Genomic DNA, 15,190 nt, shown 5'->3' with positions numbered 1-15,190 from the left:
ACGCTATAATCATACAACTAGACTATAAATACAGCATTGTACTATGTAGATGTGATGGGTATGGTCACAAGTTCAAGCTTCAGTAGTATGCCAGAACAGTACAACAGAATCATTGGTGTACCTCAGAATATCCACTTAAGGGCTCCTCTGCTTGACAAAAGCACGTGCAGGGTACCTATATGGCGGCACCTAGAGTCTCTAGGCTGGTGTATGGTGCCTTCTTAAGGTAAGAATACTTGTACAGCATGCGTACAATTGGAGGCACTTGAAGGTACAGTATGTGCCCATATAAAGCTGATCTATTAAAGATCTGTACAATACAGATTCATAATAAAGCTGTGTGTATGAGGCCTTAGGAACGGGGATCCTTGAAAACTGGACGCACATGGGTGAAACTCAGAGGTGAAAAACTGTAGTGTGAGAACAGAGACCACATATCACATTCGCATTTAATTTCATGCTGATTGCAAAAAAGAAAACACAAAATCACTGAATTCAAAGGCAGAAATAAAAATAGCACAACAAAGGAGCGAAGGAAATAGAGCTGAGATAAATCTTAAAGGCGTTTTACCATGACAGCCCCTTTTTACTTGAATAACCTGTCAATCAGACGTAGGAGACAGTTGCTGAGTACGAGATGTCCTTAGTTTCCGTTCTCGACTAGAGAGCAGAACAAGAATGTACTTTCCGTCTCTCTAGACTTGAATGAGGCTGTCGGAAACAGTTAAATGAGCCGAATTACTGACAGGTTATAAAAGTAAAAAAGGGGTTGTCGTGGGACAACTCTTTTAATGTAGAAACAATATTTAATACAAAACCACAATATTTTTTGGAGATTATGAAACTTTTTTTTATCCATTATTTCATGCTGCAGTATTCTATGTTAAATCCATTCATCATATTTAAAAACAGCAGGACAATTTCTTCATTGAAGTTATGGTCATTCAGTTAGTTCTCACAGCAATAAACATAAGTATGTATCTTTTATTGAGTTACTGTAAGCAAATACAAACTAGGCTGCTTTCTGCATGGTCTAGTTACTGTGGGGCACTATGTATATGGTACTATTTACTGTGAGGCACTGTCTTTTACTGCAGTACAGTATTTACTGACATTGAGTATCACAGCAGACACATTATTAGGGGTAACAGCAGGATGGCACAGTATTTGGGGCACTGAACATCACAGAACACACATTATTAGGGGTAATAGCAGTATGGCACATTAAGGGGCATGTGAAAAGTGTGGTGATCTGCTGGGAAAGCATGAAGCCAAAGATGTCTATTTGGCAAACACTGCAGACGCGAGTTGTTGCTGGAAGATGTCATCATGGCGCTCTGAATCAGATGGAGAAGATGGGGAAAGCGAACAATTCCAAATTGAGAAGACATCACCTGTGAGAAACTGGATAAATTGTTTATTCTGCATTTGCCTGTATTAGTATTTTATAAATATTTCTAGTCTGCAGAGTCACTGCGGTCAGTCTCTGTATGGTAATATTCACTTACAGTACGATGGTAATTTTGGAATTCCTGTAGTGTTTTTTTTATTTAGCAGCAGTATTATTCAGTCACAGTCTAGTGGTGTTAACCAGTCACAATTTAGTGGTGTTATTTAGTCACGGTATGGTGGTGTTATCCAATCACGGTATGATGGTGTCATTTAGGCATTGTACGGTGGTGTTAGTTAGTTGAAGTATGGTGGTGTTACCCAATCACGGTATGGTGGTGTTACCCAGTCACAATATGGTGTTATTATTAAAGAACAGTATGGAGTTGTTATCCAGTCACTGTATGGTGGTGTTTTTTTTTTACGGTATGGTGATGATATTTAGTCACAGTATAGGGGTTTTATCAAATCAATGGTGGTATTATACAGATACGGTATGGTGGTGTTATCCAGTCATGGTATGTTGGTATTATATAGTTACGGTATAATGGTGTTATCCAGGGGCGTAGCTAAAGGCTCATGGGCCCGGGTGCAAGAATTCAGCTTGGGCCCCCCTACCACTCCCCAACACCACCATCATCATCAGACCCCTGCGTGCGCCTATGCCCAGACGCCTTGCCCAACAGCCCCCATAGTATAATGCCCCCACACAGTATAATGCTCCCATAGCTGCCCCCACACAGTATAATGCCCCATAACGTATAATGCCCCCCCATATCAGCCCCCCATACAGTATAATTCCCCCCCCCCCAATATCAGCTCCCCATACAGTATAATGCCCCCATATGTGCATAATATAAAAATAGCATAATTACTTACCTATCCCCGTTCCCACGTCGGGTGGAGGATCCTTCGCCTCCTCCGGTCTGTGCTATGAGTGACTCAGCGCAGGCAGGCGCGATGATGTCGCTACATCCCGCCAGCCTGTGTCAAGCCGCTCAGGGCACAGGGAATGCTGGATCAAGGAGATGTCAGCTCCTTGCTCCAGCATTGATTGGAAATGGGACCTCGGTGAGTGACTCACGAACCCCCAGGGGGACGCGACCCACAGTGTAGGGATGTCACGATACCAAAATTTGGATTTCGATACCGATACTTCGTTTACTTTGCCAACAGTAATAAAAAAAAAAAAAAGTTCTTTCGTTTTCTAATGTGAGGCACGTGGTGTGATGAATTTTGAATGTGCCTCACATTAATAGTAATTAACCCCATCATGTTTCTCAGTTATAATGGGTTAATGTGTGAGGTACATGATGGGGTTAATTACTATTAATGTGAGGCACATGGAGGTTAAATTCATCATCGCACCTTGTGCCTCACAATTAGGCCCCATGCACACGACCGTAAATAACCTCCATTTTTGCGGACCGCAACTGCGGTCCGAAAAATGGACCCATTCAATTTCATTGAGCGCGGACACATTTCCGAAGCGCTACGGATTGGTGTCCGTGCCATAGAAATGTTCCGAAAATTATGGAACATGTCCGTTCTTTTGCATTTTGCAGGCCGTGCTCCCTTACTTTGTATGGGAGCACGGCCCGAAAATGCAGGTGGCAGTCGGCGGCCGGCCGTGCCCGCAATCGCGGGCCGTGATTGCGGGCACGGTCGTGTGAATGGGGCCCAAGTGATAGAAAGCAATTTTATTTTTTTACAGAGTACACATCATAAATGATGCAAAAAAATAGTTGTGCAGGTTATTACGCGCCAGTACCGATTATGTGTATGTTTTATGCATTGAGACTTATTTTAATGTTTATTGTAAAAAAGGTGTATGTGTATTTTTTTTATTTAACTTTACTTTGTTTTTTCTTTATTTTTAAACTTCAATGTACTGGCCTATAGCTATATGCCAGTACATTATCCTGTGTATGTATAGTGCACAGGCAGTTGTTAGGACATACCTCAGTATGCCCTAACAACAGGAAATATGGTAAGACAGCCCTGGGGTCCTTCAATGGACCCTGGGCTGTCTGCCCATATATGGTATGCCCCTTAATCGCGTCACAGGGAATTCCCTGTGATGCGATCCAGGGGCATCCCCCCTTCTCATTTTCCCCTGAATGCTGCAATCAGCTTTGATCGCAGCATTCAGGAGAATAGCGGCGGAGATGAGAGGTTTCTCTGATCTCCGCCGTTATAGAGCGGGGCTGCGGCTGTGTAATACAGCCATTGCCCCGCTCCTGACATTAAGTGCGTGCGCGCGGTCAGCATGAGGAGATGCGGCCGACGCTGCACTAATGAGTGGCGGTTCAGGCACTGAAGACAGAACATGGGGGTGTTTTGTAGCGCGCCCGCCATGTTCTGTCTTCAGTGCCGCAGATCATTAGTGCAGCGCTGGCCGCATCATATCATCCTGACCCCGCGCACATGTCAGGACTCAGGAGCGGGGCAGTGACTGTATTACACGGCCGCAGCCCCGCTCTCATACACTCATGTGTACTATACTGTATTTTGCAGTTTGCGGTGGAGAGAGGAGGGGGGGCTGTGATTTAACGCCCCCCTCCCTCTCCACCGCAAACAACACAATACATTACAAGGCATCACAACACAACACAATACATTACAACACAATACATTACAACACAATACATTACATTACACTGCAGCTTACCTGGAGTCCTCCGCACCGACTCTTCTGCTCTGTCTGGAAGACGTGTCACATGACAACACGGTCACATGGTACACTAAGTGTACCATGTGACCGTAACCAGGAAGTGCCGGCTTCACGGCACAGAAGATTTAGTTAGGAAACATGCTGTATGGCAATGGGGACCCGTGGGCCCCCCAGGCTTAGGGGCCCAGTCGCAACTGCGACCGCTGTGACCCCTATAGCCACTGGTGTTATCCAGTCACTGTTTGGAGGTACCTGCCAACATTGTGGTTACGGCTAACAGTTTATTTACCCCGCTGGTCCCGCCTGCTGCAAATTTGGATGCACCTACAACCTGAGACCACTTTTAGATTTTTTACAGGGCTACTCTAAGTTCCAAATCCACCCCTGCTGTCAGCACTGTTGGATAATGTCCAGCTTTGTAGGGATACACCCTATTAACAAGGGGAATGGTAACACTATGTTGTCAATTTATTTGTACATTTCCAGAAGGAAGAACCCTGTCCAGAGTTAAAATAAAAAACCTGGAGCATATTATCTTTGATGAGAAATACAAGTATTTACTAAGACAGATATGTCAGGAGAGCTTCAGTCTGTTGACTGAAGCCAAATGGAAAGCCCCATATCAAGCTCCTGGGGAAGCAATTAGGCAAATGCAAAATGTAGAGCTATAGTTAAATTTATTTTATGGATCAGTAATATAGACATAAAATAAGACAAATACAATTGGGGATCTTTCTCTCGGACTGCCTCTCCCATTTTCTAGGGTAGTAAAGGAAACGGGGGATCCCCTATTCGGACGAGCCTTGTCCTGTTTGGTATACTGTAAGTGCATTACCATCATTTGTATCTCTAAATCAGTAAAAAAAATACTGCACAATTAGGTACAGGTCACTCTCCTTCTTCCTTTCTGCTAAAAATAATATACTGACAAACCAGATTGTCAGGACCTGCTGCCATTTGGGAATACCATGATTAAATATTTATCCTACCCTGACACTGGTCACTTCGTATGACAGGAGAGCTAACAGGTCCTCATTACCAGAGACATAGCTTGAAGCACCTGGGCCCATTGCAAACTTTAGAACAGGGCCAGCCGGCGTGTAGGGGCCGCCACTGGGCTCTGCCTCTGCTCTGTCCTCTGCTCTTAGTTACACACACACAGAGGAAATAATAGCAGAAGGCAGCAAGGGCTCCGCCCACTGCCGGCTCCTGCAAGAAACATGTGAGCCTGTCAGCAAGGAGAGATGGTAAGTGCCTATGTGTGTATATGTGTCTGTGTTTGTATGTGTATATGTTCCAATATATTTGTGCATGTGTTTGTATTTGAATGTGTATATGCTCCAGTATGTGTGTGTGTGTGTGTGTGTGTGTGTGTGTGTGTGTGTGTGTGTGTGTGTGTATATGTGTCTGTGTGTGCATATATGTGTCTGCATGTGTATATACTAGTATGACTCTGTGTTAATGTACAGTGTGGGCCATTTATATGGATACACCTAAATAAAATGGGAATGGTTGGTGATATTAACTTCCTGTTTGTGGCACATTAGTATATGGGAGGGGGGAAACTTTTCAAGCTGGGTGTTGACCATGGCGGCCATTTTGAAGTTGGCCATTTTGTATCCAACTTTAGTTTTTTCAATGGGAAGAGGGTCATGTGACACATCACACTTATCGAGAATTTCACAATAAAAACAATGGTGTGCTTGGTTTTAACGTTACTTTATTCTTTCATGAGTTATTTACAAGTTTCTGACCACTTATAAAATGTGTTCAAAGTGCTGCCCATTGTGTTGGATTGTCAATGCAACCCTTTTCTCCCACTCTTCACACACTGATAGCAACACCGCAGAAGAAATGCTAGCACATGCTTCCAGTATCCGTAGTTTCAGTTGCTGCACATCTCGTATCTTCACAGCATAGACAATTGCCTTCAGATGACCCCAAAGATAAAAGACTAAGGGGGTCATATCGGGAGACCTAGGGAGCCATTCAACTGGCCCACGACGACCAATCCACTTTCCAGGAAACTGTTCATCTAGGAATGCTCGGACCTGACACCCATAATGACATAAATAACTCATGAAAGAATAAAGTAACGTTAAAACCAAGCACACCATTGTTTTTCTTGTGAAATTCTCGATAAGTTTGATGTGTCACATGACCCTCTTCCCATTGAAAAACTAAAGTTGGATACAAAATGGCCGACTTCAAAATGGCCGCCATGGTCAACACCCAGCTTGAAAAGTTCCCCCCCTCCCATATACTAATGTGCCACAAATAGGAAGTTAATATCACCAACCATTCCCATTTTATTTAGGTGTATCCATATAAATGGCCCACCCTGTATATATGGTTCTGTGTGTGTATATCATTGTGTGTGTGTGTGTGTGTGTGTGTGTGTGTGTGTGTGTGTGTGTGTGTGCGTGCGCGTGCGTGTGTTTGTGTATGTATATATATATATATATATATATATAGATAGTTATATATATTGTGACATCCTCGGGACCACTTAGCTCATGGGATCGCCATCTCCCAGGTGAGATGGTTGGCACACATAGAAAGTTCACTCCAACTCCTTGAGTAAAAGGTTTTAAACCAGCCGCAGCTAGCTTTATTGTCTTCACAACAGCAATCAGTGGTACAACAATAAACATACAAAATAAACCCTAGGGCGTCCAGCCTCTAACTAACACATTCAGTGTCCCTCACTATGTGACACTGAGCCTTGTGCCCAGCACCTCAAAACCTTCACAGCTTTACCTCACACAGTGGTGACTCTCACAGGCTAGCATGCCTGTCTTCCCCAGACTGAGAGCCCTGTGTGAACTGTACACACCTGAATTAAAGAGCCGTCTCAGGTGAAGCCTAACTAGGCTCATCAGATAGCCCAATACATGGACTGTCTGTATGGAGTGGAAGCCCGCCCTTCTCCTTCACACTCCAGCAAACCAGGCCCTATTCCAGGCTTTACACCCAAGCAACAGCAGAGAAAACCCTCTCTGCTGTACATGCTCCCTGGTTGCTTAAAACCTGAGTTTCTGCCCTGTCCAGTAGCTGCACTGCTACAATATATATACACCTCTGTGTGTGTTTATAGGTGCCTGTGTGGGTATAGTTATCACTGTGTGTTATATGTGGTGTTACATAGAACTGCAGGTAACATCAGCTGCATTATCTGTACTCAGAGAGTTACCACTGTGTTTATATGTGGTATTACATAGGACTACAGGTAATATCTACTACTTGATCTGTACTCAGAGAGTTATTACTGAGTTATCTGTGGTGTTACATAGGACTGCAGGTAACAGCTATTACATTATCTCATCTCAGAGAGTCAATAGTGTTTATTTGTGGTGTTACATAGAACTGCAGGTAACATCTACTACATTTTTGGCACTATATATATAAGTGCCTTTGTGGGTATACAGTGGAGGAAATAAGTATTTGATCCCTTGCTGATTTTGTAAGTTTGCCCACTGTCAAAGTCATGAACAGTCTAGAATTTTTAGGCTAGGTTAATTTTACCAGTGAGAGATAGATTATATTAAAAAAAAATAAGAAAATCACATTGTCAAAATTATATATATTTATTTGCATTGTGCACAGAGAAATAAGTATTTGATCCCCTACCAACCATTAAGAGTTCAGCCTCCTCCAGACCAGTTACAAGCTCCAAATAAACTTGGTGCCTGCATTAAAGACAGCTGTCTTACATGGTCACCTGTATAAAAGACTCCTGTCCACAGACTCAAATAATCAGTCTGACTCTAACCTCTACAACATGGGCAAGACCAAAGAGCTTTCTAAGGATGTCAGGGACAAGATCATAGACCTGCACAAGGCTGGAATGGGCTACAAAACCATAAGTAAGACGCTGGGTGAGAAGGAGACAACTGTTGGTGCAATAGTAAGAAAATGGAAGACATACAAAATTACTGTCAATCGACATCGATCTGGGGCTCCATGCAAAATCTCACCTCGTGGGGTATCCTTGATCCTGAGGAAGGTGAGAGCTCAGCCGAAAACTACACGGGATTAACTTGTTATTGATCTCAAGGCAGCTGGGACCACAGTCACCAAGAAAACCATTGGTAACACATTACGCCGTAATGGATTAAAATCCTGCTGTGCCCGCAAGGTCCCCCTGCTCAAGAAGGCACATGTACAGGCCCGTCTGAAGTTTGCAAATGAACATCTGGATGATTCTGAGAGTGATTGGGAGAAGGTGCTGTGGTCAGATGAGACTAAAATTGAGCTCTTTGCCATTAACTCAACTCGCCGTTTTTGGAGGAAGAGAAATGCTGCCTATGACCCAAAGAACACCGTACCCACTGTCAAGCATGGAGGTGGAAACATTATGTTTTGGGGGTGTTTCTCTGCTAAGGGCACAGGACTACTTCACCGCATAATGGGAGAATGGATGGAGCCATGTACTGTCAAATCCTGAGTGACAACCTCCTTCCCTCCACCAGGACATTAAAAATGGCTTGTGGCTGGGTCTTCCAGCACGACAATGACCCGAAACATACAGCCAAGGCAACAAAGGAGTGGCTCAAAAAGAAGCACATTAAGGTCATGGAGTGGCCTAGCCAGTCTCCAGACCTTAATCCCATCGAAAACTTATGGAGGGAGCTGAAGATCCGAGTTGCCAAGCGACAGCCTTGAAATCTTAATGATTTACAGATGATCTGCAAAGAGGAGTGGGCCAAAATTCCATCTAACATGTGTGCAAACCTCATCATCAACTACTAAAAATGTCTGACTGCTGTGCGTGCCATCAAGGGTTTTGCCACCAAGTATTAAGTCTTGTTTGCCAAAGGGATCAAATACTTATTTCTCTGTGCACAATGCAAATAAATATATATAATTTTGACAATGTTATTTTTTTTATTTTTTTTTATATAATCTATCTCTCACTGGTAAAATTAACCTAGCCTAAAAATTCTAGACTGTTCATGTCTTTGACAGTGGGCAAACTTACAAAATCAGCAAGGGATCAAATACTTATTTCCTTCACTGTATATGGGTTTGTATGTGAAAGTGTCTTTGTGCTTGTATATATGTGCCTTTTCTGTATTTGTATATGTTCTTTTCTGTGTGTGTGTGTGTGTGTGTGTGTGTGTGTGTGTGTATATATATATATATGTGTGTATATATATATGTGTGTGTGTGTGTGTGTGTGTGTGTGTGTATATATGTGTGTGTGTGTGTGTGTGTGTGTGTGTGTGTGTGTGTGTGCCTGTATGTCTATATATATATTTACATTTATGTATGTAAATATTCCAGAATGTGTGTATATATATTTGCCTGTTTGCCTGAATATGTGCCTTTATGTATGTACAATATATATGTTCCAGTATGTGTGTGTCTATATATGTGGTTTATTTTTGGTTTGTGGAGGGCAGCAATAGCGGGTCCTGCACATGACGCCATCCAACCTAAGGCCGGCCCTGAGAGCCCCCCCCCACCATGGACTTTTTATTTTACTAGTGCCTTCTTATATGGCAGAGGTGCCTTTGGGTTCCTTTAGGCACCAGGGCCCAGGTGTGACTGCTACCTCTGCTCCCCTGCTACTTATTGTAACTTCATTAATGCCAATATACAGTAGACAAATCATAATTTGAATCCCAAAGTTTTGTGTTTTTATAAATTGTGCTATTGGAAATGGTCCCTCTACCCAAATTACCTGTGGTTACCAATATATCAATGGAAGACTTAATATCAATAAATGTATAAAGGTGCCTTAGAGCATAACTCAGACAACAGCTAGTCAAAAATCTGTGTAAAGATTGACTACAGTCTTTTGGAAATCATTGATTTCTAAGATTATGTTCACATGCACCAGATACATTACAGAAATTTCTGCAACTAAAAATCCATTCCATACAATGGGGCTAAATAGGGCTGTTTCTGCAGTATATGCATGAATTTTTTCAAGCCCTCAGATAAGGCCTTGTTCACATCTGCGTTGGTATTTCCGTTGTTCGACGGAACCCATTGACTTTAATAGGTTTCGGCAGGTTTCCATCGTGGTGTCCATGGTTTTACCAGAAACAGTAGCGAAGCTTGTTGCACTATTGTTTCCGGTATTTTTGGCCAGATTTAGACAGAGGCCTCTAATGGAGCCTCCAATACAGATGTGAACTGGGTCTAATTTGAACAGTCGCAGAAAATTCTGCAACTAATCTGCCATGTATAAACATATTATGACACTCCTGTGGTGAGATATTAAAGGGGTTGTCTGGGCACAGACAACTGATGGCCTAGCCACAGGATAGGTCATCAGTATATGATCGATGGGGGTCCGAAACTCGGACCACGCACCGATCAGCTGATCAGGCTGCCTCCAGGTGCCGGATTATATGCTGTGTATGCAGAGTTCGGAGCCAGAAGCAGATGGCTCTGTACACTGCATAGCGGTCGTGCTGCAGAACTGCAGCTCTGCTCCTATTCACTTGAATAGGAGCAGAGCTGTAGCACTGCAGCTCGGTCGTTATCCTGGACCGGAGCCATCTGTTTCTTGCATGGACATCCGGTGACCCGAGGCAGCCGGAGCAGCTGATCGGTGGCGGGTCCGGGTGTCAGACCCCACCGAATATATACTCATGACCTATACTGTGGATAGGTTCTAATAATAATAATAATCTTTATTCAAATAGCGCCACCATATTCTGCAGCACTTTACATTTCAGAGGGAACATGTACAGGTAATATTTTATACATTACATATTGACAAAACGAATTTACAATTCAAACCAGAGGCGTGAGGACCCTGCTCGCAAGAGCTTACAATCTATGAGGAAATAAGGGAGACACAAAATGTAAAAAAAAGTGCTTGTTAAGTAAAATGGTCCAGCCATCTTTTATATATATATGGAGTAGTACACATAAAGCTGCATGAGCTGGTCACCAACCAGTATCTGAGTATGACAGATATGAAGGCCATTAGGGTGCAAGGAGTGTGGGGGATACTGCTGAATGAAGGGGTCAAGTTCTCATGACTAATGTAAAAGGGGGGCCAGCTAAAGCAGTCCGATTAGGGAATGTTATAGGCCTGTCTAAAAAGATGTGTTTTCAGGGCACGTTTAAAACTTTGGATGTTGGGGATTAATCCGATTGTCTGGGGTAGCACATTCCAGAGAACTGGTGCAGCACAAGAAAAATCCTGGAAACGGGAGTGGGAGCTTTGGCTTATGGTGGATGTTAATCTAAGGTCGTTGGCATAACTTAGAACACGGGAAGGATGGTAGACAGAGATGAGGGAGATGTAAGGAGGTGCAGCACTGTGGAGAGCTTTGTCTGTGAGAGTAATAAGTTTGAATTTAATTCTGAAGGGTATGGGCAACCAGTGCAGTGACTGGCACAGGGTAGAGGCATTGGTGTAGCGGTTGGTCAGAAATATGACCCTAGCTGCTGCATTAAGGATCGATTGGAGAGGTGAGAGTTTAAAGGGGTTGTCCACCTTCTGACAACTAATGACATATCCACCGGATAGGTCATCAGTATATCATCTGTGTGGGTCTGACACCTAGACCCCGCACAGATAAGCTGTTCCGGTGGCCTGTGGGCACCGGATGTTATGGGTCATAATGCTATGTATGGAGCCCGGAAGCAGTTGGCTCCGAACTGCAGGTCAGCTCCTATTCACTTGCACAGGGCACCGGACCAGCTGATCTGTGCGGGGCCCGGGTGTCGGACCCCCACAGATCATGTACTAATGACCTATCTGGTGGATAGGTCATCAGTTGTTAGAAGGTAGAAAACCCCTTTAATGAGTGGAAGACCGATTAGTAATGAGTTACTGTAGTCCAGACGAGAGTGAATCAGAGCGACAATGAGAGTTTTAGCTGTTTCCACGGGAAGAAAAGGGTGGATTCTGGAGATGTTTTGGAGGTGAAATTGACAGGAGCGTGAAAGTGATTGAATGTGCAAAGTAAAGGCAAGATCTGAATCAAAAATAGCCCGAAAAAAGAGGGCCTGCTGCCTAGGAGTTATGGTAGTGCCACACACTGCGATGGAGACATCAGGTTTAGGTAGGTTGGTAGATGTTGGGAACACAAGAAGCTCAGTTTTAGAAAATTTCAGGTAGAGAGAGGACATGATGTTAGAGACAGCGGATAGACACTCACTGGCGTTTTGTATTAGAGCAGAGGTCATGTCATGGGAAGAGGCATATAATTGGGTGTCATCAGCGTAGAGATGGTACTGGGAGCCAAATCTGCTGATGGTTTGTCCAATAGGGGCTGTGTAGAAAGAGAAGAGGAGCGGACCCCGGACAACCCCTTATGGCTACAGGGTAGCTACCTACAGGTGGCACTAGAGGGACAGCTTTCATCTTTTTGGAGAACAGCTATTTTTATTATTTACCCAAATGAACTAGTCATTTAAGTACCATTATTTTTTATACTGCTTATCATTGGTAATGTGGAGATTCCTGAAAATATTCTTGTATTACACTTAGTATTTGGTTCATGTCCTCTGTCTTTTTTAATTTCTCATAGTTATTTGATTGTGTCACCCAGGAGTTTAGTAAGGCATAAAAAATCTTCAATGTCATTTGGATTCCCAGGCTATTATCACATTAAATTCTAATTCTGGCAGCAGAGTCCTAAATCATATCAGGAAAGTTGCCGTTTCTGCTCTCTGTCTTTGACATGTGATTTGGACAAATGACCAATATCAATGTCAGTGTTTTCTGCAAGGTGTCAAAAAAGTTAAATGTTTTTTTTTTTACAGCATAATTAGCTGTCCATGTTTTCTTTCTGCTTCTTTTGACAGTGTCAGTGATCAGTTTTTAATCCAGTTCATACTTTAATAGTTTTTACTTTTCCTTACTGTGCAGCTCCATTACTTGGTTTATCTTACTATAGACTTTAATGTAACATCTGGCTGTACTAAAAAAGGCAACCAAAAAATGATGCAAAAAATACTATTAACCCCTTCCCGTCGTAAACAACTTTCAGATTAGAATTTTCGTTTTTTCCTCCCCACCTTCCAAAAGCCATAACTTTTTAATTTTTCCGTCTATATAGTCCTATGGGGCTTGATTTTTGCAGAACTAGTTGTAGTTTTTTGTAGCACCATTTATTGTGCCATATAATATACTAGGAAATGGAAAGAAAAATATTTATGGGGTAGAAAATGAAAAAAACAGTGATTCCTCCATTGTTCTTTGCGCTTAAATTTTACGGAATTCACTGTGCAATTAAAAAAACATGTTAACTTTATTCTGCGGGTCAATACGATTATGGCGATGCCAATTATATATAGTTTTTTCTATGTTTTACTACTTTTACAAGTAAAAACACGAAGTGTAAATTTTTTTATTTATTTTGTGTTGCCAAATTCTGAGAGCCATAAGTTTTTTATTTTTCTGTCGATTAAGATCTTATTTTTTGCGGGATAAGCTGTAGTTTTTAATGATATCATTTTGGGGTTCATGCGACGTTTTGAACACTTTTTATTACATTTTTTGTGGGAGATGAGGTGAACCAAAAAATAGAGATTCTGGAGTTTACAATTATTTTATTTTTTTACGGTGTTCACTGTGCGGGTTAAATAATGATATATTGTAATAGTTCAGATGTTTACGGACGCGGCGATACCAATTATGCTTATTTATTTATTTTTTTACTATGTTCTAGGGGGAAAATAGGAAAAGGTTTTTTTTTTTAAATGTTAATTTTGAATTTTTTTTTTACATAATAAATTATATATCATACAAATTTTTACTTTTTTTATTAGTCCCCCAGGGGGACTTCAATCAGCAATAGTTGGATTGCTTGCACGATATACTGCAATACTAATGTATTGCAGTATATCGTTTCTCTGACAGGCTTCTATTAAGCCCTCTGGCAGGGCTTAGTAGGAGCACAAAGATGGCGGACCTGGGGGCATTTATCAGGCCCCCAGGCAGTCATAGCAACCATCGCCACCCCGTGATTGCATTGCGGGGGGCACAATGAGGTGCTAGAGGGGGTTGCCCCCTCTTTCTAACGATTTAAATGCTGCAGTCGCTATTAACTGTGGCATTTAATGGATTAAACGAGCGGGATTGCGCTCGAGCGCGATCACGCTCGTTACTCACACACTTCCTGTGTGGTGTTTTTTTAGCCCAAAAAAATAAAACACCTCTAAAAAACCAGTGTTTTAGTAAAATTGTACATGCGTTTTTTTTGGTGCCATTTTTTTGTTGGTAATAGTGTTTTACTACCCGCGTTTTTTTACGTGGTGTTTGTCACATTGCAAATCATGTGATTCAAAGATCATGTCACACAAAGATTCTTCTCTGCGACACATGCTTTTTTCTGAAAAAACACCACCAAAAACACTATAAAAAATGCAATTGACAGATGCGATTTTTTGACAGATGCGATTGACGGATGCGATTTTTTAAAAAAATTAAAAATGTATGGAGGTCTATGGAACAAAAATGCAAAAAATGTTTTGACAAAAATGCTAAAGCCAAGCTTGCTGCACAAGTAAAAAAAATACACCACTAAAAAAAAACATGTTTGTGGAGCAATTTATATTTCTCTATTGACTTCAAGATAACATCTAGCCGCAGCGTTGTTTGCTGCTAAAAACGTGGGGAAAAAAAGCCAATAAAAACGGCACTAAAAACTCCTAAAAATCCTTAAGTGAATCCACCCTAAATACTGCCAGGAGGCATAAAGAAACCCCGCCCACACACTACTGATTGACAGCTGTTCCAGTAGAAGTTTGAATACAAGAAGAGCTGTCAATCAGCAGTGTGTGGGCGGGGTAAGCAGGACTGACCGGCTTTCTCTGTGAGTCCTGGAAGCATTTATACCGCTTTTTACATGAAAATATTGAATCAATTCACAGAAAACTATATATCCCTGAGCTCAGCATCTCCCCCTCTATCCTATGCAGCCCTCCCATAGGGTCGAATAGAAGACATGACAGATCTTCTTTAAGGGATTATTACCATCACAAAAAGTTTAAAGGGAAGGCAAGGTTTTTATGTCTTTTTATTATTTTAGATGGATCCAATGTACAATGTACAGTGCAAACATCCCTTTTAAAAAATAATTTAAAAAGTATACCTTGACTTTACAGTATCCATAGACTTCTAAACCAATTGAAGTCTATGGATACTAAACA

General features: G+C 42.0%; 1 protein-coding gene across 2 annotated transcripts in view; it reads right to left on the bottom strand.

Annotated features, from left to right (window-relative positions):
• FGF14 (fibroblast growth factor 14) overlaps positions 1–15,190 on the bottom strand; it is a 606,232-nt gene that overhangs the window by 8,366 nt on the left and 582,676 nt on the right. The window lies entirely within an intron of this gene.

The sequence above is a fragment of the Rhinoderma darwinii genome, chromosome 2 (assembly GCF_050947455.1).
Source record: "Rhinoderma darwinii isolate aRhiDar2 chromosome 2, aRhiDar2.hap1, whole genome shotgun sequence".
In the NCBI taxonomy this organism is placed as follows: Eukaryota; Metazoa; Chordata; class Amphibia; order Anura; family Rhinodermatidae; genus Rhinoderma; species Rhinoderma darwinii.
This window is presented reverse-complemented; position numbering and strand designations above follow the sequence as displayed.